A 26632-nucleotide genomic window follows, 5' to 3' on the forward strand; every position below is an offset into this window, starting at 1 on the left:
CCCAATTGTCAGATGTGGCTGAGGACTTTATGTACTACTTAGGACCACGCAAAGATGTTAACGACCCAGCATTTAACGAGTAAGCCAAAAATAGTCGAACCTTTTCTTTTAGCTAACATTCCCCATCTTAGCAAAGACATAGCCTCTGCTATTTTTTTTTGCAATTTGCGGGTCTCTATGCTGCTGAGGGTTTATTTTGAAAAAAAAAAACAAACAGCCTTTTATACTTTCAGAATTGTAAAAAAGTCTATTAACGTCGCGTTCTTGTTGCCTTTGAAAGCCTGGAAAATCATATTGATTGCATCAAAAAAATAAATTTGATTGAAACCGTTTTTCAAAAGTTTTTAACTGTATCCACTTTTTTGAGTTATTATGTATCCACTTTTTGAGTTACCTGTTTTAGTAAAAACAGGTAGTATGAAAAGTTATTGGGACCGGGATTTCTTATATTTATGTGTGAAGACGCTTTGCCAAATTTTTTTCACGTATTTTAAAAAACTTATTTTTCTCAAAAAGTATTCTATCGATTTTAAAAAAAGTAGTGCCGAAAAAGTCTGTGCGAGGAATTCTTGAAACATATTTTTGGATTTTGTTCATTTTTTGGGCTCCCAAATCTGATATTTTGGGTTCAATGTTAGAAAAAAATTTGTAGGAAGTTCCCTTGCATTAGCGGTTTTGCCCAATTTTTTTTACACAAAAAGTTATGGCCCTCCGAAAAATCAAAGTTTCGAGTTTTTGCTGTTTTTCAATTTTTTTTTGACTTTTATCGAAAAATACTTGCGCCAAATCTGAATTTTTAGTCTCATTGTGTAGAATGGGTTAAATGAAGCTACCCTATATAAGCGGTTACGTCCAAACTTTTAAACACAAAAAGATCTGACTCCAGGAAAAGTCAAGTTTTCGAATTTTTGACTGTTTCTTAAAACTTTGATTTGCTCGATAACTACACTCCCAATTCTGAGACTTAAGGTTCAATGGGTAGATCAGGTTCTGTGAAGTTTTATTGCATAACAAGTTACGCTCAAAATTTTTTACACAAAATGTTTTGACCCTCGAACAAGACAAGTTTTCATTTTTTTAACCGTTCAAATCAGGAATTTTGGACTCAATGAGTAAAACGGGATGTGGGAAGTTCCCTTGCATAAACATCTTTGCCCAGATTTTTTATCAGAAAAGTTTATGGCCCTCAGAAAATTCAAATTTTTGAGTTTTTGAACCTTTTTTTCTGAAACTTCTGGAATTTTCTCGAAAACTACCCTCTCGAATCTTAATTTTTGATTTCAATAAAGAACACGAGTTGTGATAAGCTCATCTGCACCAGCGGCTACGACCAATATGTTTATACAAAAAGTAATGGCTCTCGCAAAAGTCAAAAATTCAGTTTTTTCTAATATTTTAAAATTTTTTGACTACTCTCGAAAACTACCCTGCCAAATCTGAGGTTTTGATTTCAGTTGAAAGAACTCATTGTGGGAAGCATTTAGATCCAAACTTTATAGGATAAAAAAGTGACCCTCGCAAAATCATATTTTTGATTTTCGATCGTTTTCTGCACCTACTGACTTTCATCAAACACTCCAACCCAAATCAGAATTTTCGAATTCAATCAAAAGGACGGGTTGTGGGGAGCTCATCTGCATAAGAAATTTTGAATTTTTGACTGATTTTTCAAATTTTTAGCTTTTTCTCAAAAGCGGCTCTCTCAAATTCAAGATTTTGTTTTCATTGGGTAGAATGGGCAATGAGAAGCCCACTAAATAAGCGGTTGCGCCCAAATTTTTTCACACAGTAATTTATGACCTTCGGAAAAGTCAATTTTTTGATTTCTTGTTCGTTTTTTTTATTATTTTTTGGTGTCCTACAGAACACAAATCAATCTGATATCAAGGGTTTATTCGACACTACAGGTTGTGGGAAGCCTCTTTGTATAATTTGGTACGCCCTAATATTTGTTTGAAACAGTTTTGGTTCTGGTAAAATAGTAAAATCACAAAATGATACCAAACATTTTAATAGAGCTACAACTAGGTTTTGGGTGAGGCTCATACATCATCACATCAAACTAAAAAGTTATCAAATAGGTACCTCAGCTCTTGGGCCTCTAGTTCCCGAGTAACATAGTAGCTTAATAATATTTCCGTTAATAGCACCGCTCACAGTTGGCAGCAAACGTTCATAATACAAAAATCATTGTGTACGGGATACTTCTTTGTGACTGGTTGGTGGTATAACGTAAAGGTACTGAATATATGTATGGATAAACTTTCGAGCAGCTTTTCAAACAATCAGATTTGAACACTCTGGCAAAAAACTCCTGCCGCTAGAAAGGAGAAATCCGACAACGAGTATTTTGAATGTTTCCTGTTTGATTTAAACACTTACTTTGAAATTGTATGCGATATGATTATTTTATTTTTTCTATTTTTGAGAGGCTTTGAAAACAATTTCATTTTTTCCATTTTTTTTCTCAGAAACTAACTACTCTATCAATTGTTAAGAAAAGGTACACCAACAGCCTACATACCTAAGTGCCTGCAGCTTACCCCAGGCTCTTTTCACCTCACCCTTACATTCTTCAAAATTCTGCATAATGAGCATTTTGCGACTAATACTGGATTTTGCAGCAGGCTGAAATCAAATTTGTCGCGCAACCGGGGTCCTTGCTAATTTTTTGATCTCCTCTGGATTCCACAAAAAATAGTCGAAACACTGCGTTGCTTAAATTTGCTTCAAAGCAGACAAAAGTGCAGGTTTCGCAACAAATCTTGCAAAATCCGCCACAAAATTTGTTGAACCCCGATCAGTTTGAAATCCACAAACAAACAATAATATAAAAGTATACTGAAATAGCGCTGTAGTGGATTCCGCAACTATCAGTGGACTCCACAAACTGTTAGCAGAATCCGCAAATTGTAAGCGGAATCCTTGAACTATAAGCGGAATCCGCTAATTGTAAGCGGAATCTGCAAATTGTAAGCGGAATCCATATAAATTTGTAGAATCCACTTTTATTTGCGGAATCCGCTTGGGCTTACGTAATCCGGAACAACTGGCTAATTTCAGTCGTTGCGGAATCCACGCACAAAAATTGTGTCGTCAAAATTTCCGTTATAGGTGTTTTTGCGCCGAATCAACGAAATGCTGTAATTGCAATATACGTACTTTTTCGAAAATTTAAAGACTTGTCTCTGGATTCCAGTGACCTACGGACATCAATTTCTGCGCCTATCCGGTGCACAGTTTGACCTCGTAATGGTGTTGTTATTTTAACTTGTCATTGCAAAATGAAGTCTCACGCAAATTTTCACGACAATTAAATTTTGTTGACAATGGTAAAAAGGTCAAGGCCTAATTATTTAATAAGACAACTAACTTACGGGACTGGGATACAATCTTCTTCCAAAAAGTCGATTTCGGCGACAGGGTTCTACTTCCAAAACTGGAGACAAAAAATTGGGAATATCTTGATATCTTGAAACTCAGCAACTTGCAACTTTTTGAATTTATTTTATGATTTTTTTTAAGAACCAACAACTATCTTTATTTTGATGAAAGTATTTGGTTTTTTTCTGATGTTTGGAAGCCTTATATTTCTCGTTACTAACAAGCAAGACTGCTCACATCAGGGGGGTGAGACACTTTAGTGGTTCGACTGCTCTATAAAGTGTTTGCTTAGAAGTCAATTTGCACGGAAACAACATTTTCAAATTTGTTTTCAAAGAAAACAACCTGCTCTTGTCATAGCGGCGCGTTGACTGATCTGATTGTTCTTTAACTTCAATAATTTTTTCTTTCAATTATGGAAGTTTTCGGAACTTTTCAAAAAGTTGAGGAATGATATCAATTTGGCATCAAGGTATTAAGTAAGTTGTAAGTACTTTGAGAGCCATCAAAAAACCCTGAGTATTTAATTAGCCTGAAAAAATTGCGCGTTAGTGCACCGATTTACCAATCTCTAAACGCTTGAACATATTGAAAGAAACAGAAGTTTTTCAATTTTGAGTAGAGTTTTGAAGGTAAAAATTATCAGATGGTTTTTACTTTTTTTCGAGAATGGCTGGTTAAACTGTGAGAAATAATCGGAAAAAATCAGAACAAGAATTTTTTTTCTTACTTTTACCTTATCAAAAAAAGAACCAAGAAATTATGTTGAAACAACTGTTTTATTCAAAAATTTATCATGAGTCTTTTGAATTGTTTCGAATGTAAAAACGAAATTACTTAAACAGTTACTTTAATAACTTTCAAATTGGCACGTTTCTTAAATGCATAAACACCATTTTTTCTAAATGTACAGTCACGGACAATATAAGGCGCAACTTTTATTTTTAAGCGGGAAAATGAACCAAATTTGATCTCAGTTCACGGTTAAAAAACTTTAAATGAAACTATTTTTAAGACAGTAGATGGATAAAAAACCGTAAGAAATTAGTTTAAAGGTGATGTTTGGCCATTTAATTAGAGGGCGTCAGAGAAGTGTTCTTATTGTCAAAAACTCCCTGTAAACAGCACAAGCAGTTTAAACCTTTGGACTCAAAAATACTCGCTGGAAAGCTAAGAACATCAGCTAGGCCCTCATTTAGTTTATACTTCGCATAAAAAGAATTAAAGACTTTTTTAAAGATTTTAGACACAAGTTCGGCAGTTTATATATTAGAAAGCACACCATGGGTTTTTTTTTGTTTCGTACCTGAGTTGTTTTGATTGTTCCCTTTTAAGCAGAGAAAAACTAAAACGAGGGCCTAGCTGATGTTGTTAGCTTTCCAAAGAATACTTTTAGGTCCATAGTTTCACACTGCTTATTCTGTTTACGGTGATTTTTCGGCGCTAAAAAGACTTCTCTCTCGCCCTCTAATTAAATGGCCAAACGACCCAATAAAACCACTTTTGTTCCAACTCTTGTCTACAAAAAAATTTGAAATGAAATATGTCAGTTTTTTAACAGTGAATCTTTATTAATTGCAGAACATGCTTTTTTTGTCAGTGACTGTTTTAAACTCTAAGTTTCATTGAAATTCAAATTATTGTGTTTAAATAATTTTACACTTTAGGTCAAAAACGCATTTTGACGATTTGATCGTTAGAATTAATTGTTTCCACTCAAAAATTGTTGCTTGAGGTTTAGGCACCATTACTGAGCCCAGTGAAAAAAGCCAAAAAAATTGCATTTAACTCTTAAGCGGGGGTCAACAGCGGTTCTCCATATAACGCTGCACAACTCGTATGCTGGCTCTTTCACAAGTGAATAAATTAGTCCAAGTAGCTATGCTACTAAACAAAAAACAAAAAATATATTCACAAACAAAAACCTGTACTTTTGATAGGAATTTCTTTTCACAAAACATCTATTGAATTGACAATCAAACGGACAAAATGTATACGAATTGAACAGTTTAACAAATCTTCTAGTATAACAGAGCCAAGCTTGCACCTTACGGCCAAAATGAAAGCTTTTGGTAGAAACATTGTAAAAATAGTCAGAAAAATCCATTATTTCCTCATTTTATCCCCCACACATAAAATGAAGTTTAAAGGGATGTACTAAGCCTCTCGTATTCTGAAAATTTGACCAAATGATTCCATAAATTAACTTAACGGTTTAATTTGTCACTAACGTTGTTATAAATACGCAATATATTACGCGTTGATTATTCCAAATTAAAAAAAATGCAATTTTCACTCACCATTTATTTTTGAAAAGGAATTTCAGATGATTTTTATTTACACGATAGCTGAAGGCAATGTAAAAAACTTCCGTCGAAAACAGCAAGCTAAAACATCACAAATTGACTATATAAAAATCCGACAATGCATAAATATTTTGTTTCCAGATATAATCAAAAAAGAAACTGGAGCATTGCTTTTTTTGTTCCAACTTTCGAAAAAAATCTCGAAATATTTGTGCTCGGGATGATTCCAGACAAATTTAACGTGTTAACTAGCGAGTTTTGACATAAATTCTTAAACAACAGCCGAAATAAAATAATCTGTGATCCTTTTTTGCAATTTTTTAGAGATTGAAAATTGCTCATTTGGTTTTGCTGCCTTGAGCATAAATTTAGCAAGATAATTGACAAGTGTCGTTTTTCGTCATGAGGTTTATAGATTGTCAATTTGGCCAATTTGGGATAACTAACTGGCGATATATTTTGTGCTATCAACACGTTAGCGGATATTTAATTCGTCTAAGAAATCGTTCCAAACTGAATTGGGGCAGGATGTTTGATCTTTTCAAACTGAAACGCCTAATTTATCACTTCTTACTTAGCATAGTTTGTGGAGGATGGTTTTTACAAAAAAATTCTCTCATTTTCTTTTGAAAATCTCATCAATTTTTGTTGAAGCGAACACTACTCCTTATACCTTAAATGGCAGTCGGAACATTCAGGGCTTTGCCTTGATACGAGCAGTCTTGTTGTTGCTTAGCTCACGTTTTTTGGGGTTTATAGCTGATTAACTTTTGTAGGTTTCTTGATAGTATTTTAGTAAAAATAGAATATGTTGATGAAAAAAAGATGAACTTGATTCTTGTCTAAATGTAGAGACAACTGGGATATGGGCAAACTTGCAGAGGAGACGGAGGAGCACGTTTTGACGGAAGAAGAGCTTCGCTATGCAAATTGGGCACTGGCCAATCGAGCTAACCTGGACGCCGCGCCTCCACCACCTGCAATGCGCCCAGGAGAGTACCACTGCCGACCACAGTGAGTACCGAGTCGAGAATTTCGACATTTGAGCGGTCTAAGCGGTTCTTGCTGTGATTTGACCTTTTGTGAACGGTTTGCAAACCAAAAAAAAATTCCCGCAAAAATTGTTTCTTACAATGATTTTAGCGGTTTTGAGCGGTATGATCGTTTCTTGCGAGGTTTTGAGCAATTTTGAACAATTCGATCGTTTCTTGCGAAATTTTGAGCGTTTTTAAAACGGTTAAATAGTTTCTCGCGAAGTTTTGAGAGTTTTTGAATGCTTAGGTCATTTCTTGTAACGATTTTGAGCGGTTTTGAACGGTTCGATTGTTTTCTTGCGATGATTTCAGCGATGATTCTTGTGATGGTTTTCTTGCGATGAATTACCGAGCTCAAACCGAGCGGCTTGAGCGCGATTGTCTTAAAAAACCTGAGCGTCTTGAGCGGTTATTGAGCCGGATCTCGACTAGTGGAACCAATTCAAAACAACTGTTTATTTTATCCTTTTATACTCTTCATAAACTATCTCTGTTAAATACTTAGAACTAACCAATCATGATCCAAAGCTTACAATTATAATGATTTGTGAGGCTAAAACTATTTATAAATAATAAATTAATTAATAAATAACCAGAATAAATTTAACTGAGCAAACAGATGCCCTTCCTAGAACAGTTCTTGATATTAAGCTTCGCAAATACCAGCTAGATCTTTTCAGACTACGAGATTAAAGAGTAAGATTAAGATTGGTATTAGACTAAGAAATTGCACGAATCTCTCAGGCCTAAAATAAGATAGCGTAACGAACAGACGACCGTGAACCTTATCTGAAATTACTCACTGTCCGAGCCACCCGGACTCAAACTCACTAGGTTGGTTCAGTTTCAAGAGTAGCTAATAAATGTAATCCAATTTATCACAAGTTACACATCTGTTTCCTTTTTCTTCACACGCTCTCGATAAATTCTTACTTATAATGACTTTCGTTATAACGTATTAATTGGTGGCTTACCTCAGGCTTCAGGGGGGTCTAGAACAACAAGCCGACGGGACTTCAAGCCGAAGGGACTTCAGGCCGAAATTTAAACTTTACATACACCTCAAATCACTATTTTTTATCTGTGAAACATTGCTTATAAAAAATTTAGGCAAAGTCTATACCAGAATAAGCGTTATTCATGATAAAAAATTCCTTATGATTGGAATCCGTTAATAGAATCAGCCAGTTTTTCAAATGCATAAATTATAAACAAGAAAGTTGCCTTCAACCGTGTTTTAATTTTCAACTTTCATAAACATCATTAGGAGGCTTAATTCTTATGAAAACGCCAATAACTACTGAAGAAAGATCATAAAATTGAGTAATTCTTCAAAAACGTTTCCAAATTCATCATATTTCATGACTTGATGGGAAAAAATTCGGCTTGAAGTCCCTAATTTTACGATTTGGCTTCAGGTCCCGTCGGCTTGATGTCCGGCACCCGCTTGAGGGATCGAATGCTTGAAATTAACTTTCAGCCAATCACTTTCAGCTTGCAATCACTTTCAGCTTGAAATTAATTTTCAGCTTACTTTCAGCCAATCAGAATTGAGTATCGTTAAATCTGAAATTTAAGTATCAGCCAATCAGATTTGAGTATCGCCAATCAGAATAGTAAATCTCGAAATCTCAAAGTAAGAAAATAAGGCCAATAATTTTAATATTGACCGATTAGATAATAAGTAGATGAGTTTTCAAGATTGAAAAACTCTTGAACTTGAACTTGAACTAATAAGTCTTGATGTTTAACTGAATAGTATTGCGGTTGTTACTCGCAATTTGTAATGACTTTGATAATTTTCCACTGATTTAATACAGTTTCTCTTAACATTGACTTCGATTTTGTGAGAAAGGCATTCAGCCAATAGGAACGTTTAACGGTTTTGTTTTGTTGAAATTTTTCAACCATTCGGTCCCTCAAGCATGAGAACTCTCCCGTGGTAATTGTTTCTAACTTGACGCAAAATTCGATTGCTACAAATGAGTGTTAGGCCAAGAACCGAAAATCCAACCCGGGTCGAGATCCCGCTCAAAAACCGCTCAAGATATGAGCGGTTTGAGCGGTTTTTCAGCAAGATTTGAGCGGTTTGAGCGGTTTGGGCGGTTTTTGTTGGAAAAACCGCCCAAACCGCTCAAATCTTGCTTAAAAAACCGCTCAAAACCGCTCATTTCTTGCGGTTTTTTTTGAACGGTTTTTCAAGCAAGATTTGAGCGGTTTTTGAGCGGTCTTATAAAGAACACCGATTAAAACCAACAAAAAGGCCTGGAAAGGTAATGTGACCCCGGGTTGACATCCATAAACCGAAAATGCTTATGTTAAATTTCCCATACCGAAAAAGCTTATCATACAATTGCCTGCATCAAATGTATGGAAAAACGCTAGTCATAAATTTTTCATACAATTTCAAAAAACCATTGAAAAAATATTCAATCTAGTTTCTCCGGCTATTTGAACCAAATACAACAGTCTGGTGATGAAAAATAACTACGTTTATTTTTTTTGAAAAAAAAAGGTTATCATTTATCATACAATTTCCAAATATGAAAATTGTATGATAACCATTTTTTCATGAAAGGAATTATTTTCAGAAATTGTTCAAACTTGTTTATAAACAAATTTAAATTATTTAAAAGTGCTTTTGCTCAATTTAAAGGACAATTCTCATCAAAACGAAAATTTAATTTGAAGCTGAAAAAATAGTTATCCTACAATTTGCATATATGAAAATTGTATGATAACCAATTTTTCATAAAAGGCAAGATGTTCAGAATAATGTTAAAACTTGTTTTTAATCAAATTTAAAGTAATTACGAGAGCTTTTGCTGAATTTAAAACACCTTGCTTGTCAAAAAAACGAGGTTTTAAAACCAGGTTTTTTGCTCAGTTTTAATCGTCACAAATTGTTAGCTTACGACGAGTAAAACTGAGATCTCGAAGGTCGGAGCCACACAGTTCTTCTTCTACGAAAATGACTCGGGCTAGGTTGGGGTTAGAATTAGGTTAGGATTAGGGTTTCTTAAGAATAATTTCACAATGTTTGGAAAACAGAATTGAAAAAAATAAATAAAAAAAAACCAAATTTCTAGCCACAACAATTCTTTTTGGATCAACTCTGAATAACTGACGCAATATTCGTCTTTGGGAAAACAAAACAGGATTGTCCATCCATTTATCAAGTGATACTCATGATCTATCTTATTTTTTTGAGAATTTAGGCCAAAAAAACTGTTTCCAAAGTTTTTTTTTTTACTTTGAAATGAGATAATTGTCATGATCTTAGAATATCACGATGTCATTGAACTGTAATATCAAACATTATCCAGAAGAAATAGTTAGGAAATTTTGCTGTTTGATTATTCCATAATACTGTAAATATCACCAAATTGTTCATAATGATCAAGTATACAACAATCACTAACCGATTAGTCCAGCTACCACTAACAACGATAGCTGTAATTATATATAATTAATGCTTAAAACCTCGCTTTTACATATATCTCAAGTCCTGAGCTCTAAGTCATCATTTGATAACAGGAGTGTGGGGTTGCCATTAAAGCGATACGAATTCATGCGGAAGAAGACAAAAACGAGAATACAGATATTCTAATTAATTAAATCCTGGCAATTTTGAGGAGTTTTGATGGAGCTGACGTCTTCTAACCGCCATCATCACCAACGACGAAGATTGGGCCGAATCAAGATAGCGCCAAAGGAGGCGACTACTGACGAAAAAGAAGAAAGAAACCCAATCAAGGGTTGATAGCAGTTATTCTAACATCCAGAGACAGAGAAGATTGTCTAAAAACGGAAGCAGCCATGTTATTTTCATCGACATTGTCTTAGACCAACTGATCAGTGGTTTGTTCGACCAGTGAAAAATCAAAACCCGTAAAAGTTTTTTAAAGAGTAGTGGTGTCATAATCTTAGAAAATCATGATGTCATTGAACTGTAATATCAAACATTATCCAGGAGAAATAGTTAGGAAATTTTGCTGTTTGATTATTATATAATTGTGTAAATATCACAAAATTAATCATACTGATCAAGTATACAACAATCACTAATCAATTCGTCTAGCTACCAGCAACAACTATTGCTGTAGTAATATATAATTAGTGCTCAAAACCTCGCTTTTACATATATCTCACGTCCTGACCGCTCAAGTCATCATAATAATCCCGGAATTCTTATTGTTTGTAGATTATTTTTAATTGTTCTGATTTTTTTCATTTTTTATGTGGCTTCCTGCAACTCATTCAACGCCAAAGAATATCAAAAAAAGAATATTTTTATACAGGGATGAACAAAAGGCTAACAAATAGCCAAATTTTTTTTTCCTAGTCACATTGTTTTCTTTTAGGACGTAACAAGAAAATGAAATTTTAAGCTCTGAAAGTGGTTTTATATTAAATTCGTAGCTCAAGAGAAGCTCATTTTTTCCAAATTTTTTTGAAATCCAATAAATTTCCATAGAGAAATGATCTTTTTTCTGCTGCCAGTCATTCTGTTATCAATATTTTTTTTACTAGGACTCAAAACTTTATGAGTCAATTTTAACATGATTTGATTGTAGTTTCAACCAAAAGATCATAGCTAGAGCTCTCTAAAGAGCACTCCCATTTGTTGCCAATTTAGAGAGGAAAAGATGTTTTCGACTAATCGCAACTTTTGCGAAAATTGATTTTTATACCAATTCTGAGTTTTTTCTCGTGTCTTTGAAGTTTTCATTTTTACTGAGAAATGCAAGGTAATTAAAAGCTCAATTGTGTTGTTGAAATTGTGTTGTTGAGAGTAAGTGAGTGATTACGATGAACCTATTGTAGTTTTAATTTCTAAGAAAACATATTGGGGAAGCCGTACCAAAAACAAAAAAACGTATGCAAAGTAGCAAAATAACACATTGAATTTTGCAATTACATGTAAACAAATTTTCATTTTGAGCAAACGAGGTAGCTCTCGGAGCGAATTCAGAAGCAGGTTTAGTATTAAAGCACATTAAATTGTGCTGTAAGCATTAAAAATTGGTTTAGTTCTTTTTTTTAAAAGATAAACCCAAAGCTTTAGTTTATGCTCAACTTGTCCATGATGTTCAGCGGAAAATGATCTGAGTTTTCGCTTTCAAAGGCGTTTGTCACCTGTAAACGTTTACATATGATCGAAATGAACCTTTGGAGGATTAAAAACTGAAGTTTACACAGTTTTTTCTATGTACATGTTTTTCAACTAAGCACTTAGGGTAGGCGCTTTTTGTGCTTACTCGACTTAAAAGTGTTTTTTTTTCATAAAAACAGAATTATAAGTAGTGCATATTATAAAAACCGTGCTATTTTGACTTGTTTGATAATAAAAGCTATCAGTCAGTCAGTCCTGAGCTATACTGTCTTCCAGTACCCGTTTTTGCTTGTTTTGACCGGTCTTTGAATTTTTTTCGTGATGACCTCCGTGCTAGTTGACTATCCTTATATGGGACCATGCCATGAACTCTATGTATATTGCAGTTAGGATGATATGACTTCGAGGTTAAGCGTAGATTACACCAGTGATCATGATGTTAGCATCATGAGTACGGTTAAGATAGGTTTAGTCAGGTTTTTTAGTCAATTTTTGTTGTTACAGGTCTTTTTTTTAATGAGTATACATCAGTTTTTTAGGAAAAACTTTTCGTAAAAATGACGGATTTAAGTGGGAGTAATAACATTAGTTTGGTCTTGATCAGGGTTTTCTCCTAGTACCCGAGTTTATTTGTTTTGGAAAGTATTTAGGAAAAAGATATGCATATTTATTAGAGAAACGTTGAAACCAGTTGAAGGGCTCGATAAAAGATGTGATATCTCATTGTAAATTGAAGCTAGGATGACAAAACTTTGAGGTTAAGCGTAAATTTTAACATTATTGATGATGTTTTTATCAGATTAACTGTTAAAGTGTTTTCAATTTTTTTTTTGGTCATTTTATGTTGTTAAAGGATTTTTTTTTTCGATGAGTACACATCAGTTTTTTTAAGAGAACTCCCCATAGAGATGACGGATTCAAGTGGGAGGAGCATCTTTAGTTCGGTCTTGAGCAGGGCTTTTTCCTAGTACCCAAATTTGTTTGTTTTGATAAGTATTTAGGAAAAGTATATGCATATTTATTAGAGAAACGTTAAAACCAGTTGAAGGGCTCGATAAAAGATGTGATAACTCATTTTATATTGAAGCTAGGATGATAAAACTTTGAGGTTAAGCGTAAATTACAACATTATTGATGATGTTTTTATCGGATTTACTGTTAAAGGGTTTTCAGTCACTTTTTTTGGTCATTTTTTGTTAGTCCTTTTTATTGTTCAAGGACTATTTTTTTAATGAGTACACATCAGTTTTTTGAGAAGAACTTTTAATAGAAAAAATGGATTTCAGTGGGAGGAATATCATTAGCTTAATCTTAGGCAGGGTTTTCTCCTAGTACCTGAGTTTGTTTGTTTTGGTAAGTATTTAGGAAAATATATGCATATTTATTAGAGAAACGTTAAAACCAGTTGAAGGGCTCGATAAAAGATGTGATAAATCCTTGTATTTTGAAGCTAGGATGGTAAAACTTTGGGCTTAAGCGTAGAACACAACAGTGTTTATGATGTTATAATCAGGAGTAGGGTTAAAATAGGTTTAGTCAGATTTTTAGTCAATTTTTTTTGTTACAGATTTTTTTTTTAATGGGGTACACATCAGTCTTTTCAAAAACAACTCGTCGAAAAATTGATGGAATCAAGTAGTAGTGGTACCATCAGTTCGTTCTTGAGAAAAGCGTTACCCCATTTTGAAAAGCAATATCCCATTTTGCTTGATTTGATGAGTATACAGAAAAATTTATTACAGATTTGTTAGAGAAACTTTAATAATAGTTGAAGAGCTCGATAACAGGTTTGATAACTCAATGTGCATTGGAGATAGGATGATAAAACTTTGATATTAAGCGTAAAATATAACAGTATTGATATTGTTGTTATCTGCTATGCTGTTAAAATAGTTTTAGTCAGTTGTGTTTGTCAATTTTAGATGTTACGGGTCTGGTTTTTTTAAAAACTCTTCATATGTTTTCATAAGTATCTCGTAGTACAATTGATGAATTCAATTGCGAGTATCACCACTCGGATGATCCTTGTTTTGAATGTTGTTGCTGCTGTTGTTGTCTTCGTTGCTGTAGTTGTTGTCGTTGATGCTGTAGTTGTTGTTGCTGTCGTTGTTTAATTGTTGCTTTTGTGGTTGTTCTGAAATGTGGTTTTCATTTTTTCTTTTGCTTCTTCAGTTTTGACATCTTTGAAATACGCAGCGCTGTTTTTTTGGTTTGTTAATGCGTTGTGGGTATGCTGACTGTTCATGGGACTTCTGATTTTTGAATTTTGGTATTTATGTTTCTGAAATATGTCTTTTTTTGTGTTCATCCTTGATGCGATTTTTGTGGTACAAATTTTTCCGTTTTCCAGGACAGTGTGTGGCTAGTTAAGAAGTCTTGATGAGTTCATTGTTGTTACAATCATTAATTCTACTTAGTTAGCGACCCTTGCAGAAGCGGATATGCGCTGTGGTGATTTTTGGTCCGAAAAAAATTGTCACAAATTGGTAGTTTCCACTAGCTTCTTGGCTCGACTACTGAATGTTTCTTCAGTTTTGACATCTTTGAAATACACAGCGACAATTTTTTTGGGTTTTTTAATGCGTTGTGGGTTTTCTGACAGTTCATGGCAGCACTAAGTTTTTGATTATGGTCTGTTTCTGAAATATGTCTTTTTTTGTGTTTATCCTTGATGCGATCTTTTGTGGTACAATATTTTTTCATTTTCAGGACCTTGTGTGGCTATCTTAGTCATCTTGATGTGTTCATTGTTGTACCATTCATCAATTCCACTGGGTTAGCGATCGTTGCAGAAGCGGATTTGCGCTGTGGTGATTTTTTGTCCGAAGAAAGTTGTCGTCACAAATTGGTAGTTTCCACTAGCTTCTGGTTTTTGCTACTGAATGTTTCTTCAGTTTTGACATCTTTGAAATACGCAGCACTGCTTTTTTGATTTGTTAATGCGTTGTAGGTTTTCTGACAGTTCATGGGAGTACTAAGTTTTTGATTTTGGTATTTGTGTTTCTGAAATATGTCTTTTTTGTGTTTGTTGTTGATGCGATCTTTTATGGTACAATTTTTTTTCGTTTTCCAGGACACTCTGTGGCTAGTTAAGTCATCTTGATATGTCCATTACTGTTCCATTCATCAATTCCACTGGGTTAGCGATCGTTGCAGAAGCGGATTTGCGCTGTGGTGATTCTTTGTCCGAAGAAAGTTGTCGTCACAAATTGGTAGTTTCCACTAGCTTCTGGTCTTGGCTACTGAATGTTTCTTCAGTTTTGACATCTTTGAAATACGCAGCGCTGCTTTTTTGGTTTGTTAATGCGTTTTGGGTATTTTTGACTGTTCATGGGACTGGGTTTTGGATTTTGGTATTTATGTTTCTGAAATATGTCTTTTTTGTGTTTGTTCTCGATGCGATCTTTTGTGGTACAAATTTTTTTCATTTTCCAGGACACTGTGTGGCTAGTTAAGTCATCTTGATATATCCATTATTGTTCCCTTCATCAATTCCACTGGGTTAGCGATCGTTGCAGAAGCGGATTTGCGCTGTGGTGATTTCTTGTCCGAAAAAAATTGTCACAGTACTGGCAGTTTTTCTTTCTTTTTGGTCTTGACTACCAGACATTCCTGTTTTCATAAATTTGAAAGCCAGAGCTGCCTTTTTGGGGTTGATTATGGATTTGTTTACTTTTTGATGTTACCTGGGATTGCTTAAAAATTATTTTCAGTTTTTTCTGTGGAATCATGTCTTTTTATGTGTCTATCAGTGATGCGGTTTTTCTCGTTAAAAATTTTTTCCATTTTTGATCACAGCGTCTGGCTGATATTATCATTTCGATGTGCTCATTTTTATTCATTTAATCAGTTCTAATGGGTTAGTGGTCATTGCACTAGCGAATTTGAGCTGGAGTGTTTCTGTCTCAATGAAGTTATCCTAAATTGGTAGTTACCACTAGCATCTGGTCTTGGCTACTGAATGTTTCTTCAGTTTTGACATCTTTGAAATAAACAGCGACACTTTATTGGGTTGTTAATGCGTTGTGGGTTTGCTGACTGTTCATGAGACTTCTACGTTTTGGATTTTGCTTTTTATTTTTCTGAAATATGTCTTTTTTTATGTTCATCCTTGATGCGAATTTTGTGCTACAAATTTTTTCATTTTCCAGGACAGTGTGTGGCTAGTTAAGAAGTCTTGATGAGTTCATTATTGTTCCAATCAATAATTTTTTTTTGTTAGCGATCGTTGCAGAAGCGGATTTGCGCTGTAGTGATTTTTTGTCCGAAGAAAGTTGTCGTCACAAATTGGTAGTTTCCACTAGCTTCTGGTCTTTTCTACTGAATGTTTCTTCAGTTTTGACATCTTTGAAATACGCAGCGCTGCTTTTTTGATTTGTTAATGCGTTGTGGGTATGCTGACTGTTCATGGGATTTCTGGGTTTTTGATTTTCGTTTTTATGTTTCTGAAATATGTCTGTTTTGTGTTTATTCTTGATGCGATCTTTTGTGGTAGAAACTTTTTCATTTTCCAGGACACTCTGTGGCTAGTTAAGTCATCTCGATAAGTCGATTTTTATTTCATTCATCAATTCCACTGGGTTAGCGATAGCTGCAGAAGCGGATTTGCGCAGTGGTGATTTTTTGTCTGAAGAAAGTTGTCGTCACAAATTGGTAGTTTCCACTGGCTTCTGGTCTTGGCTACTGAATGTTTCTTCACTTTTGACATCTTTGAAATACGCAGCGTTGCTTTTTTGGTTTGTTAATGCGTTGTGGGTATTTTTGACTGTTCATGGGACTTCTGGGTTTTTGATTTTGGTATTTATGTTTCTGAAATATGTCTTTTTAGTGTTTGTTCTTGATGCAATCTTTTCTGGTACAAATTTTTTTCATTTTCCAGGACACTGTGTGGCTAGTTAAGTCATCTTGATATGTCCATTATTGTTCCATTCATCAATTCCACTGGGTTAGCGATCGTTGCAGAAGCGGATTTGCGCTGTGGTGATTTTTTGTCCGAAGAAAGTTGTCGTCACAAATTGGTAGTTTCCACTAGCTTCTGGTCTTTTCTACTGAATGTTTCTTCAGTTTTGACATCTTTGAAATACGCAGCGCTGCTTTTTTGATTTGTTAATGCGTTGTGGTTATTTTTTACTGTTCATGGGAGTTCTGGGTTTTTGATTTTGGTTTTTATGTTTCTGAAAAATGTCTTTTTTGTGTTTGTTCTTGATGCAATCTTTTCTGGTACAAATTTTTTTCATTTTCCAGGACACTGTGTGGCTAGTTAAGTCATCTTGATATGTCCATTATTGTTCCATTCATCAATTCCACTGGGTTAGCGATCGTTGCAGAAGCGGATTTGCGCTGTGGTGATTTTTTGTCCGAAGAAAGTTGTCGTCACAAATTGGTGGTTTCCACTATTTCTGGTCTTGGCTACTGAATGCTTTTTCAGTTTTGACATCTTTGAAATAAACAGCGCCGCTTTATTGGGTTGTTAATGCGTTGTGGGTATGCTGACTGTTCATGAGACTTCTAGGTTTTTGATTTTGGTTTTTATGTTTCTGAAATATGGAAATGTGTCATTTTTTGTGTTTATCCTTGATGCGATCTTTTGTGGTACAAATTTTTTCATTTTCCAGGACACTGTGTGGCTAGTTAAGTCATCTTGATATGTCCATTGTTGTTCCATTCACCAACTTCACTAGGTTAGTGATCGTTGCAGAAGCGGATTTGCGCTGTGGTGATTTTTTGTCCGAAAAAAAATGCCATCAAAGTACTGGCAGTTTTTCTTTCTTTTTGGTCTTGACTACCAGACATTCCTTGTTTTCATAAATTTGAAAGTTAGAGCTGCTTTTTTGGGGTTGATAATGCATTTGTTTATTTTTTGATGTTACCTGGGAGTGCTTAATAATTGTTTTCAGTTTTTTCTGTGGAATCATGTCTTTTTATGTGTCTATCAGTGATGCGCTTTTTTCGTTAAAAGTTTTTCCATTTTTGATCACAGCGTCTGGCTGATATTATCATTTCGATGTGCTCATTTTTATTCATTTATTATTTTCTACTGGGTTAGTGGTCATTGCACTAGCGAATTTGAGCTGGAGTGTTTTTGTCTCAATAAAGTTATTACAAATTGGTTGTTACCACTAGCATCTGGTCTTGGCTACTGAAGATTTCTTCAGTTTTGACTTCTTTGAAATAAACAGAGACGCTTTTTTGGATTGTTAATGAGTTGTGGGTATGCTGAAGATTCATGGGGGTACTAAGTTTTTGATTTTGTTCTTTATGTTTCTGAAATATGTCATTTTTTGTGTTAATCCTTGATGCGATTTTTTGTGGTACAAATTTTTTCATCTTCCAGGACAGTGTGTGGCTAGTTAAGAAATCTTGATGTGTTCATTGTTGTTCCATTCATCAATTCCACTGGGTTAGCGATCGCTGCAGAAGCGAATTTGCGCCGTGGTCGTTTTTTGTCCGAAAAAAGTTGTCACAAATTGGTAGTTTCCACTAGCTTCTGATCTTGGCTACTGAATGTTTCTTCAGTTTTGACATCTTCCAAATACACATCGACATTTTTTTGGGTAGTTAATGCGTTGTGGGTATGCTGACGGCTCATGGGAGTACAAAGTTTTTGATTTTGTTCCTTGTATTTCTGAAATATGTCTTTTTTTATGTTCAGCCTTGATATGATTTTTTTGTGGTAATTTTTTTTTCATTTTTGAGGACAGTGTGTGGCTAGTTAAGAAATCTTGATATGTTCATTTTTGTTCCATTCCTCATTTATACTGGCTTAGCGATCATTGCAGAAGTCGATTTGCGCTGTGGTGGTTTTTTGTCCGAAAAAAGTTGTCACAACTTGGTAGTTTCCACTAGCTTCTGATCTTGGCTACTGAATGTTTCTTCAGTTTTGACATCTTCCAAATACACATCGACATTTTTTTGGGTAGTTAATGCGTTGTGGGTATGCTGACCGCTCATGGGAGTACAATGTTTTTGATTTTGTTCCTTGTATTTCTGAAATATGTCTTTTTTTTATGTTCAGCCTTGATGTGATTTTATGTGGTACAATTTTTTTTCATTTTTGAGGACAGTGTGTGGCTAGTTAAGAAATCTTGATGTGTTCATTTTTGTTCCATTCCTCATTTCTACTGGCTTAGCGATCATTGCAGAAAAGGATTTGCGCTGTGGTGGTTTTTTGTCCGAAAAAAGTTGTCACAAATTGGTAGTTTCCACTAGCTTCTGATCTTGGCTACTGAATGTTTCTTCAGTTTTGACATCTTCCAAATACACATCGACAATTTTTTGGGTAGTTAATGCGTTGTGGGTATGCTGACGGCTCATGGGAGTACAATGTTTTTGATTTTGTTCCTTGTATTTCTGAAATAAGTCTTTTTTTTATGTTCAGCCTTGATGTGATTTTTTGTGGTACAACTTTTTTTCATTTTTGAGGACAGTGTGTGGCTAGTTAAGAAGTCTTGATGTGTTCATTTTTGTTCCATTCCTCATTTCTACTGGCTTAGCGATCATTGCAGAAATGGATTTGCGCTGTGGTGGTTTTTTGTCCGAAAAAAGTTGTCACAAATTGGTAGTTTCCACTAGCTTCTGATCTTGGCTACTGAATGTTTCTTCAGTTTTGACATCTTCCAAATACACATCGACAATTTTTTGGGTAGTTAATGCGTTGTGGGTATGCTAACGGCTCATGGGAGTACAATGTTTTTGATTTTGTTCCTTGTATTTCTGAAATATGTCTTTATTTATGTTCAGCCTTGATGTGATTTTTTTGTGGTACAATTTTTTTTCATTTTTGAGGACAGTGTGTGGCTAGTTAAGAAATCTTGATGTGTTCATTTTTATTCCATTCCTCATTTCTACCTACTGGCTTAGCGATCATTGCAGAAGTGGATTTGCGCTGTGGTGGTTTTTTGTCCGAAAAAAGTTGTCACAAATTGGTAGTTTCCACTAGCTTCTGATCTTGGCTACTGAATGTTTATTCAGTTTTGACATCTTCCAAATACACATCGACATTTTTTTGGGTAGTTAATGCGTTGTGGGTATGCTGACGGCTCATGGGAGTACAATGTTTTTGATTTTGTTCCTTGTATTTCTGAAATATGTCTTTTTTTATGTTCAGCCTTGAGGTGATTTTATGTGGTACAATTTTTTTTCATTTTTGAGGACAGTGTGTGGCTAGTTAAGAAATCTTGATGTGTTCATTTTTGTTCCATTCCTCATTTCTACTGGCTTAGCGATCATTGCAGAAATGGATTTGCGCTGTGGTGGTTTTTTGTCCGAAAAAAGTTGTCACAAATTGGTAGTTTCCACTAGCTTCTGATCTTGGCTACTGAATGTTTCTTCAGTTTTGACATCTTCCAAATACACATCGACAATTCTTTGGGTAGTTAATGCGCTGTGGGTATGCTGACGGCTCATGGGAGTACAATGTTTTTGATTTTGTTCCTTGTATTTCTGAAATATGTCTTTTTTTTATGTTCATCCTTGATGTGATTTTTTGTGGTACAAATTTTTTTTCATTTTTGAGGACAGTGTGTGGCTAGTTAAGAAATCTTGATGGGTTCATTTTTGTTCCATTCCTCATTTCTACTGGCTTAGCGATCATTGCAGAAATGGATTTGCGCTGTGGTGGTTTTTTATCCGAAAAAAGTTGTCACAAATTGGTAGTTTCCACTAGCTTCTGATCTTGGCTACTGAATGTTTCTTCAGTTTTGACATCTTCCAAATACACATCGACAATTTTTTGGGTAGTTAATGCGTTGTGGGTATGCTGATGGCTCATGGGAGTACAATGTTTTTGATTTTGTTCTTTGTATTTCTGAAATATGTCTTTTTTTATGTTCAGCCTTGATGTGATTTTTTTGTGGTACAATTTTTTTTCAATTTTGAGGACAGTGTGTGGCTAGTTAAGAAATCTTGATGTGTTCATTTTTGTTCCATTCCTCATTTCAACTGGCTTAGCGATCATTACAGAAGTGGATTTGCGCTGTGGTGGTTTTTTGTCCGAAAAAAGTTGTCACAAATTGGTAGTTTCCACTAGCTTCTGATCTTGGCTACTGAATGTTTCTTCAGTTTTGACATCTTCCAAATACACATCGAAAATTTTTTGGGTAGTTAATGCGTTGTGGGTATGCTGATGGCTCATGGGAGTACAATGTTTTTGATTTTGTTCTTTGTATTTCTGAAATATGTCTTTTTTATGTTCAGCCTTGATGTGATTTTTTTGTGGTACAATTTTTTTTCATTTTTGAGGACAGTGTGTGGCTAGTTAAGAAATCTTGATGTGTTCATTTTTATTCCATTCCTCATTTCTACCTACTGGCTTAGCGATCATTGCAGAAGTGGATTTGCGCTGTGGTGGTTTTTTGTCCGAAAAAAGTTGTCACAAATTGGTAGTTTCCACTAGCTTCTGATCTTGGCTACTGAATGTTTCTTCAGTTTTGACATCTTTGAAATACGCAGCACTGCTTTTTTGATTTGTTAATGCGTTGTAGATTTGCTGACAGTTCATGGGAGTACTAAGTTTTTGATTTTGGTATTTGTGTTTCTGAAATATGTCTTTTTTGTGTTTGTTGTTGATGCGATCTTTTATGGTACAATTTTTTTTCGTTTTCCAGGACACTCTGTGGCTAGTTAAGTCATCTTGATATGTCCATTACTGTTCCATTCATCAATTCCACTGGCTTAGCGATCATTGCAGAAGTGGATTTGCGCTGTGGTGGTTTTTTGTCCGAAAAAATTTGTCACAAATTGGTAGTTTCCACTAGCTTCTGATCTTGGCTACTGAATGTTTCTTCAGTTTTGACATCTTCCAAATACACATCGACAATTTTTTGCGTAGTTAATGCGTTGTGGGTATGCTGACGGCTCATGGGAGTACAATGTTTTTGATTTTGTTCCTTGTATTTCTGAAATATGTCTTTTTTTTATGTTCAGCGTTGATGTGATTTTTTGTGGTACAATTTTAATTTTTTTTCATTTTTGAGGACAGTGTGTGGCTAGTTAAGAAATCTTGATGTGTTCATTTTTGTTCCATTCCTCATTTCTACTGGCTTAGCGACCATTGCAGAAGTGGATTTGCGCTGTGGTGGTTTTTTGTCCGAAAAAAGTTGTCACAAATTGGTAGTTTCCACTAGCTTCTGATCTTGGCTACTGAATGTTTCTTCAGTTTTGACATCTTCCAAATACACATCGACAATTTTTTGGGTAGTTAATGCGTTGTATGTATGCCGACGGCTCATGGGAGTACAATGTTTTTGATTTCGTTCCTTGTATTTCTGAATTATGTTTTTTTTTATGTTCAGCCTTGATGTGATTTTTTTGTGGTACAATTTTTTTTCATTTTTGAGGACAGCGTGTGGCTAGTTAAGAAATCTTGATGTGTTCAATTTTGTTCCATTCCTCATTTCTACTGGCTTAGCGATCATTGCAGAAGTGGATTTGCGCTGTGGTGTCTTTTTGTCCGGAAAAGTTGTCACAAATTGGTAGTTTCCACTAGCTTCTGATCTTGGCTACTGAATGTTTCTTCAGTTTTGACATCTTCCAAATACACATCGAAAATTTTTTGGGTAGTTAATGCGTTGTGGGTATGCTGATGGCTCATGGGAGTACAATGTTTTTGATTTTGTTCCTTGTATTTCTGAAATATGTCTTTTTTATGTTCAGCCTTGATGTGATTTTTTTGTGGTACAATTTTTTTTCATTTTTGAGGACAGTGGGTGGCTAGTTAAGAAATCTTGATGTGTTCATTTTTGTTCCATTCCTCATTTCTACTGGCTTAGCGATCATTGCAGAAGTGGATTTGCGCAGTGGTATTTTTTTGTCCGAAAAAAGTTGTCACAAATTGGTAGTTTCCACTAGCTTCTGATCTTGGCTACTGAATGTTTCTTCAGTTTTGACATCTTCCAAATACACATCGACAATTTTTTGGGTAGCTAATGCGTTGTGGGTATGCTGACGGCTCAATGGAGTACAATGTTTTTGATTTTGTTCCTTGTATTTCTGAAATATGTCTTTTTTTTATGTTCAGCCTTGATGTGATTTTTTTGTGGTACAATTTTTTTTTCATTTTTGAGGACAGTGTGTGGCTAGTTAAGAAATCTTGATGTGTTCATTTTTGTTCCATTCCTCATTTCTACTGGCTTAGCGATCATTGCAGAAGTTGATTTGCGCTGTGGTGGTTTTTTGTCCGAAAAAAGTTGTCACAAATTGGTAGTTTCCACTAGCTTCTGATCTTGGCTACTGAACGTTTCTTCAGTTTTGACATCTTCCAAATACACATCGAAACTTTTTTGGGTAGTTAATGCGTTGTGGGTATGCTGACGGCTCATGGGAGTACAATGTTTTTGATTTTGTTCCTTGTATTTCTGAAATATGCCTTTTTTATGTTCAGCCTTGATGTGATTTTTTTGTGGTACAATTTTTTTTCATTTTTGAGGACAGTGTGTGGCTAGTTAAGAAGTCTTGATGTGTTCATTTTTGTTCCATTCCTCATTTCTACTGGCTTAGCGATCATTGCAGAAGTGGATTTGCGCAGTGGTGTTTTTTTGTCCGAAAAAAGTTGTCACAAATTGGTAGTTTCCACTAGCTTCTGATCTTGACTACTGAATGTTTCTTCAGTTTTGACATCTTCCAAATACACATCGACATTTTTTTGCGTAGTTAATGCGTTGTGGGTATGCTGACGGCTCATGAGAGTACAGTGTTTTTGATTTTGTTCCTTGTATTTCTGAAATATGTCTTTTTTTTTATGTTCAGCCTTCATTTGATTTTTTTGTGGTACAATTTTTTTTCATTTTTGAGGACAGTGTGTGGCTAGTTAAGAAATCTTGATGTGTTCATTTTTGTTCCATTCCTCATTTCTACTGGCTTAGCGATCATTGCAGAAGGGGATTTGCGCTGTGGTGGTTTTTTGTCCGAAAAAAGTTGTCACAAATTGGTAGTTTCCACTAGCTTCTGATCTTGGCTACTGAATGTTTCTTCAGTTTTGACATCTTCCTAATACACATCGAAAACTTTTTGGGTAGTTAATGCGTTGTGGGTATGCTGACGACTCATGGGAGTACAATGTTTTTGATTTTGTTCCTTGTATTTCTGAAATATGTCTTTTTTTTATGTTCAGCCTTGATGTGATTTTTTTGTGGTACAATTTTTTTTCATTTTTGAGGACAGTGTGTGGCTAGTTAAGAAATCTTGATGTGTTCATTTTTAATCCATTCCTCATTTCTACTGGCTTAGCGATCATTGCAGAAGTGGATTTGCGCAGTGGTATTTTTTTGTCCGAAAAAAGTTGTCACAAATTGGTAGTTTCCACTAGCTTCTGATCTTGGCTACTGAATGTTTCTTCAGTTTTGACATCTTCCAAACACACATCGAAAATTTTTTGGGTAGTTAATGCGTTGTGGGTATGCTGACGGCTCATGGGAATACAATGTTTTTGATTTTGTTCCTTGTATTTCTGAAATATGTCTTTTTTTATGTTCAGCCTTGATGTGATTTTTTTGTGGTACAATTTTTCATTTTTGAGGACAGTGTGTGGCTAGTTAAGAAATCTTGATGTGTTCATTTTTGTTCCATTCCTCATTTCTACTGGCTTAGCGATCATTGCAGAAGTGGATTTGCGCAGTGGTATTTTTTTGTCCGAAAAAAGTTGTCACAAATTGGTAGTTTCCACTAGCTTCTGATCTTGGCTACTGAATGTTTCTTCAGTTTTGACATCTTCCAAATACACATCGACATTTTTTGGGTAGTTAATGCGTTTTGGGTATGCTGACGGCTCATGGGAGTACAAAGTTTTTGATTTTGTTCCTTGTATTTCTGAAATAAATATGTCTTTTTTTATGTTCAGCCTTGATATGATTTTTTTGTGGTACAATTTTTTTTTCATTTTTGAGGACAGTGTGTGGCTAGTTAAGAAATCTTGATGTGTTCATTTTTGTTCCATTCCTCATTTCTACTGGCTTAGCGATCATTGCAGAAGTGGATTTGCGCTGTGGTGGTTTTTTGTCCGAAAAAAGTTGTCACAAATTGGTAGTTTCCACTAGCTTCTGATCTCGGCTACTGAATGTTTCTTCAGTTTTGACATCTTCCAAATACACATCGACAATTTCTTGGGTAGTTAATGCGTTGTGGGTATGCTGACGGCTCATGGGAGTACAATGTTTTTGATTTTTTTCCTTGTATTTCTGAAATATGTCTTTATTTATGTTCAGCCTTGATGTGATTTTTTTGTGGTACAATTTTTTTTCATTTTTGAGGACAGTGTGTGGCTAGTTAAGAAATCTTGATGTGTTCATTTTTGTTCCATTCCTCATTTCTACTGGCTTAGCGATCATTGCAGAAGTGGATTTGCGCTGTGGTGGTTTTTTGTTCGAAAAAAGTTGTCACAAATTGGTAGTTTCCACTAGCTTCTGATCTCGGCTACTGAATGTTTCTTCAGTTTTGACATCTTCCAAATACACATCGAAAATTTTTTGGGTAGTTAATGCGTTGTGGGTATGCTGACGGCTCATGGGAGTACAATGTTTTTGATTTTTTTCCTTGTATTTCTGAAATATGTCTTTTTTTAATGTTCAGCCTTGATGTGATTTTTTTGTGGTAAAATTTTTTTCATTTTTGAGGACAGTGTGTGGCTAGTTAAGAAATCTTGATGTGTTCATTTTTGTTCCATTCCTCATTTCTACTGGCTTAGCGATCATTGCAGAAGTGGATTTGCGCTGTGGTGGTTTTTTGTCCGAAAAAAGTTGTCACAAATTGGTAGTTTCCACTAGCTTCTGATCTTGGCTACTGAATGTTTCTTCAGTTTTGACATCTTCCAAATACACATCGACAATTTCTTGGGTAGTTAATGCGTTGTGGGTATGCTGACGGCTCATGGGAGTACAATGTTTTTGATTTTTTTCCTTGTATTTCTGAAATATGTCTTTATTTATGTTCAGCCTTGATGTGATTTTTTTGTGGTACAATTTTTTTTCATTTTTGAGGACAGTGTGTGGCTAGTTAAGAAATCTTGATGTGTTCATTTTTGTTCCATTCCTCATTTCTACTGGTTTAGCGATCATTGCAGAAGTGGATTTGCGCTGTGGTGGTTTTTTGTTCGAAAAAAGTTGTCACAAATTGGTAGTTTCCACTAGCTTCTGATCTCGGCTACTGAATGTTTCTTCAGTTTTGACATCTTCCAAATACACATCGAAAATTTTTTGGGTAGTTAATGCGTTGTGGGTATGCTGACGGCTCATGGGAGTACAATGTTTTTGATTTTTTTCCTTGTATTTCTGAAATATGTCTTTTTTTAATGTTCAGCCTTGATGTGATTTTTTTGTGGTAAAATTTTTTTTCATTTTTGAGGACAGTGTGTGGCTAGTTAAGAAATCTTGATGTGTTCAATTTTATTCCATTCCTCATTTCTACTGGCTTAGCGATCATTGCAGAAGTGGATTTGCGCTGTGGTGGTTTTTTGTCCGAAAAAAGTTGTCACAAATTGGTAGTTTCCACTAGCTTCTGATCTTGGCTACTGAATGTTTATTCAGTTTTGACATCTTCCAAATACACATCGAAAAATTTTTGGGTAGTTAATGCGTTGTGGGTATGCTGACGGCTTATGGGAGTACAATGTTTTTGATTTTTTTCCTTGTATTTCTGAAATATGTCTTTTTTTATGTTCAGCCTTGATGTGATTTTTTTGTGGTACAATTTTTTTTTTCATTTTTGAGGACAGTGTGTGGCTAGTTAAGAAATCTTGATGTGTTCATTTTTGTTCCATTCCTCATTTCTACTGGCTTAGCGATCATTGCAGAAGTGGATTT

General features: G+C 34.9%; 2 protein-coding genes across 2 annotated transcripts in view; both read right to left on the reverse strand.

Annotated features, from left to right (window-relative positions):
- Nucleotides 1-3358, reverse strand: part of LOC134854122 (cytochrome c oxidase assembly protein COX15 homolog) — a 248534-nt gene extending 245176 nt beyond the window's left edge. Inside the window, exon 1 of the mRNA XM_063870242.1 lies at nucleotides 3354-3358. The gene's annotated coding sequence lies outside the window, so the exon portion shown is untranslated. The remainder of the gene's footprint in view (nucleotides 1-3353) is intronic.
- LOC134854121 (hypoxia up-regulated protein 1-like) overlaps nucleotides 1-26632 on the reverse strand; it is a 506694-nt gene that overhangs the window by 176611 nt on the left and 303451 nt on the right. The gene's annotated exons all lie outside the window — the stretch shown is intronic.

The sequence above is a fragment of the Symsagittifera roscoffensis genome, chromosome 9 (genome assembly GCF_963678635.1).
Source record: "Symsagittifera roscoffensis chromosome 9, txSymRosc1.1, whole genome shotgun sequence".
Lineage (NCBI taxonomy): Eukaryota > Metazoa > Xenacoelomorpha > Acoela > Convolutidae > Symsagittifera > Symsagittifera roscoffensis.